Source organism: Acomys russatus, chromosome 3 (genome assembly GCF_903995435.1).
Source record: "Acomys russatus chromosome 3, mAcoRus1.1, whole genome shotgun sequence".
Lineage (NCBI taxonomy): Eukaryota > Metazoa > Chordata > Mammalia > Rodentia > Muridae > Acomys > Acomys russatus.
The window spans coordinates 38,526,524-38,533,613 of record NC_067139.1 but is presented as its reverse complement, the minus strand read 5'-3'; the positions used below and the strand labels follow the sequence as shown (position 1 = coordinate 38,533,613).

The following is a 7,090-nucleotide window of genomic DNA, read 5'->3' as shown; positions in this document are numbered from 1 at the left end:
ACTGGCTGGGGGAAAGAAAGAGCTCTGGCTAACGGCAATTGCACTACCCTCCCTCTTTGTAGTCGACGCTACTAGGGATGGATGGGGCGACACAGTAGGTGCTCACTGAAGAGTCACGCTGAGACGCGCTCTGGACAAGCATCTTCCTAAGGCCTGGCGCCAGCAGCTCCAGTGCCACAGATGCCTGGGGGGCAGAGACAGGCTGCCAGGCCTGGGTGCAGCAGAGGCTGGAATCCTTGGTGTCCGGAGGGAGGGGGGCCCGGCGCAGGTCGGGGTCAAGGCCGGGGCGCCGAGTGGAGTGGGGAGGGGTGGCCGGACGCGCGAGGCCGGGAAGGGATGTGACGAGCAGCGCGCTGTGCATTGTGGGAATCCCGGGGCCGCCGCGAGTGGTTCCAGTTCACTGGTTCCAGCGGAGCCGGGCGGAGGGCGCGAGCGCGGGACGCGCGGGCGGGAAGCGAGGAGGCGTGGGTGGGCAGGGAGGAGTGCGGAGCGGACCGGCGCGAGCGGCGGACAGGGCTCGAGCCCCACACCTTGCAGCCGCCCGGTAAGTGCCGCGCGGGCCTCGGAGCCGCAGGCTGTCGGTCCGCGCCGTCCGGGCCCCGCGCGCCCTCCGTCCGCCGTGCGCTGCGGCCCTGCTTGGCGCCCAGGAGAACTCGGGCGGGCGGTTGCCCTCGGGCCTTGGGCTGCCCAGAGCCCGCCAAGGCCCTCCTCCGGCGGCGCGCGGGTCGCGGTGGTTTTGTTCCGAAAGCAAACCCGGAAACCAACTTCTCTTGGAGACGCACCCCTACCCCCGCTGGGGCGCTTTGTAGGAACAGGGCTGATCGGGTGCCTCCCTCGGTGGGAGAGCTAGGGCTGGCGCGGGCCGGAGGACACCGAGGCCCGGCGGCCCTGACCCGCCGGTCCGCCCGGCCCGGAGCTGCTGTGCGTGGAGTTGTACTTGCTCGTGCGCTGCCGGCCCGCGCGTGTCCTCTCGGGCACAATAAGTGGGGCGCGAGCCGCGGGCCGTTGTGAGGCCAGCTGGCGAGGACCCGCCGCGAGGCCTGAGCAGGGGAGGCCTGGGGACCACTCGCGGACGGAATCCAGGGCCGGGGCGGGCTGGAGCGGAGCCATGGAAGCCCCGCTGCTCTCGCTTGCCTTTTGTTTGCTTTGTGGTGGGGAGGTGTTATTTTAAGGTGACTCCGGAAGGCCGTAGGCTCCCTGCGCGCAGAGGGACAGCTGAGAAGAGAGCCTGGGGTGGGGGCGAGTGGAGATGGAAAGCGCGGGATGCTGCTGGCAGTGTCACCTCACAACAGGTGTTTCAGACGATGAGTCCCGTTTGTTCCCACTCCTGCAGAGACTGGCGATAACTCTTAATTGTTGGGCAAAAGATTGCTTGAAAGACTCTTTTAGGAGAAATGTAGGGCGAATGTTTCCTGGGTTTGAAAGTGAATTACTTTTGAACAAGGAGTTGAGACAGACCTCGGTTTCAACAATTACAATCATTAATGAAATCTTTGTAAGATTTTAATGATCCAATAAACAGCTTGGAAGAATAGAAAATTAGAGGGGTTCTCCTGCTGGCTTCCCTCCTTGCTGACACCTCTGTGGTTTGAGGTTTTATTGTTAAGAAGGAGGAAGTGTTTTGTTTCTAGACTCTGCAGGGAGTCCCAGTTTTGGAGAGTTTTATGCTGGAGTGGAAGACTCCAGTGCACACTAGGGCTAACCCAGCTAACCCTCCCGTCACCTTTAGGTTCCCGGTGTGCCTGCACACGTGCCCTTACCTCTGCCCGCCACTGGAGTTAATACACCTTGCCCACAATTGACCAATTGAGCAGCAGCAGCAACTCTGCTTACAAACACTCTGAACAGATCAACGTCTTCAATTTGTGGTTTGTTACACACACACACACACACCCCTTAAGGTTGATGAAACTCCTAAGACTTTTTAAAGCCTTTCCCCCTTTTGCATTGCCTGTGAGTGAGGGCCACAGTCTGCATTTGTTGCTGCTGATGTTAATCCCTTGGTAAGGCGTGGGAGAGGGGTGGGTGGGCATTGTTTATAACTGCTGTTAATGTAGCATGAGGCAGAGAGAGCTCACTGTGTTACCCTGAGAATGGTCTGGAAAGTCACACTGGTAACCTCGCTGGCTTTTTTTTTTTTTAAATAACCAAATGGGCCAGCTTCAGGGAGTGGCTTGGTTCGGTCTGCCGATCCCTGGGGTCCTAGAAAGATCCATTCTTTCCTCCCCCAGTGACAAGTGTGGAGGTGATGATGCCCCAAGTCGATTAAAGATTTATTTAAAGAAATAAACTGCCAGTCTGTATGTGATGTTCAGAGATTTGCAGTAGCCTTTGGTTCTTGGAATGAATGTGAAATGGGAAGGGGCTGGAGTGGTCGGGAACCCTTATGTGTCCTGAAGCTAGGCATAGGAGCAGTGGCTCCACCTGAATGGGTAACTCTCCATGAAAGATGGAGAAGTTTGCTGGGCAAAGGAGGACAGATGTGGGTAAGTGTTTGAGCCCCGAGAAACCAACTGTAGAAGAGGACAGTAGCGGACCTGTGAGGTGCAGCCAGAGGCTCAGGGTGGCAGGATCTAGGGTCAGGTAAGGATAGGAGACACAGGCAAAACCACAAGGAATTCTATCAGAGCCAGAACAGAGAGTGCTCTGAGCAAGAGAGGAGAGCAAAGGTCAGGCAAAGGTCTCCCCTTCTTTGTTGAGACCCAATGCCTGGGAGCTTCCTGATACTTTGCCTGACAGGGTTCCTGCTCTCTTAAGGAGGTCACACAGCATTTAGCACAGTCTTTATTTGGGAGAGGAGGTAAGTGGCAGCATTGCCTTTACAATTCAGGACTGGCCCCTCAGTTCTGCTCAGAAATGACAGCGACAGCATAGTATGCATATTCAAGGGTGAAGTTTCAGGCCTCAGGTACAGGCTGTTTCCTGCTTGTGAAACTGGCTTTGGGGTTTGCTTTCCCCACATCTAGAAACTGGACACAGGAGCAGCGTACATGTACTGGGATCTCTTCTGCTTGCACTCCCTCCTTGGGTGGCACATGGCTCATTCTGTGATTTAGTGTTGGATGAGTGGAGAGACATTTTTCCTGATTGAGCCTGTTCTGAGCCAATCGCAGTGCAGCTTGTGTCATGTGGTATAGCCACATGCCTCTGGGGACATAACAGTGCCGCTGCTAATATTCTGGCAGGACAGGAATAAACAGAGGAGAGCGCTGCAGATAGGATTGCCACTCTCCCCTTCAGGATGGCGTGCCTCTGCTTTGCTTTCGTGATCAAAGTTGACAGGAAGGTGACAGGCATGTGGATGCAAGCTGCAGAGAGTGGAGCAGGTGGCCCTTATTGCCAGAGTTTTGCACACTTACACATGAAATTCCTCCATGCCTTGAGCTGGGACACAGGTTCTCTGACACAGCTCCCTAGTACTCCTAACTAACACCTTCTTTCAGAATCAGTATGTGTATGTTTGTAGCTTAGGTAATAAAGGCTTCAGAATTGATCATTCCCAAGGTTTGAGTGCCCCAAGTGGTTACATGTACAACCTACAACCTGCAGGCTGTATGCATCCTAGTATAGCTATGAATGTAGCCCAGCACCTTTGTAGATGTTGTACTGGTGAAAATGTTAGTCAGCCCGATAAAGGCTGTCTCTGCTAAGGCATCAGTGGATCTTCAGGTGTGAAGAAGATAAGCAGTTTCCTCTGGCTAGTATTAGTCGGAACAGTGCTGAGAAGAAAGATAAAGAGGGTCAAAGATTGTCACAGTCATGACCCTTTGTGTGACTTGTGTCTTAGCTATCAAGGACATGTTTATTCCTGGGAATGCCTAAGGTGGCACAAACTTCCCTGGCTTTTGAGGTCTCAACTTTCACAGTGACTTGACAGATGAGTCTTGACAAATGGGTGTATGGGATAATCCCCAAGGCAGCTCCTGACTGATGTTGAACTAGCCATGGCTGTGAATCCCAGGCCTTTGGACATGCTGGGCTATTCTCTATTAGGGGGCCCATTTACTGAAATGGCAACTAAGTAGCCACAAAACAGCAAGTAGGGCTACAGTGATGAACAGAATAAATTGGTCTGGGACACCAAGACAGCCAAGAAACAGGTGCTGATGATACAATGTAGTGAGGGTTGAGGGCATATATATAGAATCCAGAGTGCTGAACAGCTTGGAAGGGTGGATTTGAAAAGAATTTGAAGACAATGTAGCGTTGGAAAGAATCAATGAATATATATTATTAGAGAGATGCTGACAGAAGGAAATAATTATTTAAGGATTTACTTATTTGTCCAGCTATTGATCGATTGATTGTTGGGTCCTAGAACTGTAGCAGGAATAACTGAGTAAGTCAGCCTGGGGGAGCCCTAGTTGCTGGGAGTAAGAAAAGATTGGGGTCATCAGAACTGGCCTAGCCAGGATATCTTTAGGGGCAGAAAGCACAGCACAGCAGATTGCAGCATGGGAGCTTCTTGATGGACTTGCATCCACCATAGAAGTCATAGGCCCGAGAAGGGTCCTAGGGAGCCGTGGGGCTCGGGGTGGAGTGTCAGGGTGAAATGCCATAGGAAGGAGTGGGTGGCACCTGGCAGGCCTCTGCAGTACTTCCCTTCCTTGCTCTTGCTTAGAAGAGAGCTTCTTGTTTGTCCATCCCTTTCATAGAGTCCTCGCGACCGGCTTTCTGGTTCCATCTGTGCTATGAGGACAAATTGTACTTTCTAGTCACACCTTACTTGTAGAGCAGCTTGCAGTTGGAGATTGCCTTTTCATTTGTGTCCTGACTGTCCAGCACTTTTCTTTGGGTAAGCTTTGTGGTTCTGCAAACAAGGCTCATGCTTGCTGTGCTTAGTGTATGGGCAGAGGAGTTGCAAAATGAGATGTCTGAGGCAGGCCATTTTTAAAAGAAAGGGGTTTTGGAGGTGAAAGATTAAAGGGCCTCATTTGGTGGTGGCCTCCTTCCTGTTAAGAGTCCTGATGTATAGAGAATTACATGGTTTGTGACATGGAGTGCATGCATGCATCTTAAAACTATCTCCTTTAAAGGCACCAAGGTTCAATCATGGGGACTCTTGTCTTTGACCTTGCCTGGTCGTACTCATTTCCCCAGAGGCATCTGTAAACGTTACCAGGTTAAGCTTGTATCCTTGAAGTACCAGGAATGCTATAGGAAGCCTCAGAGAGCCAGAAACCACAAGTAAGGTGGAGTACAGCAGTGCGGCTCAGAGATCCCCGAGGAGAGGTGGCAGGATCTTCATGTCCTAGGCTGGTGACTGGCATGCAGTGGTGACTAGGTACAGTCTTTGCGCCTTTAGAGTGTCTGGGACCCTCAGTGCCTGGATCCTTTTGGGTGACTGAATAGGGTACCCTCCCGGATAGTGAGCCCAGCCAGGAGACACTTATCAAGCAAGCAGCATAGCTGTTCTTTAGTGCTGCCCTGACAGGAAGCTGAAGGCTTGGAAAGTCTTTTTGTCTGGGTTGTAGAACTGTCCTTCCCTCAGATCAGGCCGTGTGGAGGACATGAGTTCTACTGTGCTTGCCACTCAGACCATAGTGTCAAGGTCAGCTTTTAAACTGGTTTGTCAGATGCCCCATCACAACCCCTAGAGCAGATGGCTAGAGTACTTTTTCCCAACCCCTCTTGTAATTACATACAGATATGGAGCCAGATTCTGACCGGTGGATCAGGATCAGTCATGGCGTGCCCATTTTCAGGCCTAGCCCCTAAAAAATCTGTGTTAGCCTCCCTAATGTTTGCCCTCTCATGGCAACAGTGGGAGTCAGACATTGAAGATGCCAGAATCAGATGGGAGGGGTCTGGATCCATGATTCATGGAGACGTGACTGCCAGGCATGGAAACCTTTTCTACCTGTATTTGCTCTTCTGCTGCTATCATGGCATATCTGAGGCTAGGTAACTTTACAAAATTTACTTAACTCACAGTTTTGAAGGTTCATAGGTGTGCCAACCTCGGCTTAGCTCTTGACATACACTACAATGGTGTTGGGGGTGGAGGGGTACGCTAGCATGATCATATGGTAAAAGAGGAAGTCAGGGAAGGAATAGGAGGAACCAGTAATTGAATCCCATTAGCCCTGCTTTTTAAAGTCCACACACCCTGTATCACTACACTGGAGACTAGTCTTCAACACTTGAGTCTTTGGCAGTCGTCACGTCTAAAACATGGCAGGACTTTTCATGAGTGAGGAGTAAGTTGTAGGGCGTTATCTAGCGGCAGTGTAGCAGCAGTGCCCTGATCAGTAGAAGTATCTAAGACCTGGCCTGCAAGGAGTGGCTGTGTTTTGTCTTGTGTATATTGTGTTTTGGTTAATGTTAAGTAGTGTCTCATAGTGGCATCCCCTTACACACTCAACCAGTTTCCCCAACCAACACATCTCTGATAGATGAAAACAAAAGGCTCAGAGGGGTCAAGTCACCTGACCAAGGCCACATGTTCACCAGCGGTAGAGCCATGATTAACTTCTCGTTTTATAGCATGATGCCCAATGCCTCTTTTTCCCATGGGCACTCTTTCCCTCTATTGGGGCTAAGCTGAAACTGCCCATACCCCTAGAGCAGGCTGGATCTGACACATGGGTGCAGGCATGCTCACACACGCGTGCTCACACACACATATGCACGCATACACACACACACACAGCTTCTATGGAGACTGCAGGTAGGAATTAATTGGGCAAAAGGGTGTTTAAAATCCACCACATGCTATGAGGAGGCTGCAGGGCAGAAATACAGAAAGAGCAGAACACGTGCATTTCAGTTGAATTGGGCAGGCACATACAAGTGCTGACACAAGCTATGGAAACATAGAACAGGTCACACACAGTCATTCATACTGTGGCCAGGGCCAAGAAGGGTGTGTGTGAGCCTCCATTTAGCGGGTTGACAGGAGGACAAAGGGCATTCTAGGTTGGATAAATAGCATGTTATAAGACATCCTTGATAGGTTTAGGAAGTCAGAGGTGGCCCAGGGTTCCTGAGCCCAGCAAGGATACCAGGAAACAGTGGTGTGGAAATTGGTTTCTCTGCTGTCTCTGAGCTCAGGGTGATGAGGAGGCAGAAGTGGCTCTGGTGTCTAGAG

General features: G+C 51.6%; 1 protein-coding gene across 4 annotated transcripts in view; it reads left to right on the top strand.

Annotated features, from left to right (window-relative positions):
- The first annotated feature begins 390 nt into the window (after positions 1-390).
- Positions 391-7,090, top strand: part of LOC127212071 (core histone macro-H2A.1) — a 61,817-nt gene continuing 55,117 nt past the window's right edge. For all 4 annotated transcript variants that reach the window (XM_051172233.1, XM_051172230.1, XM_051172232.1 and 1 more), the window contains exon 1: positions 391-544. The gene's annotated coding sequence lies outside the window, so the exon portion shown is untranslated. The remainder of the gene's footprint in view (positions 545-7,090) is intronic.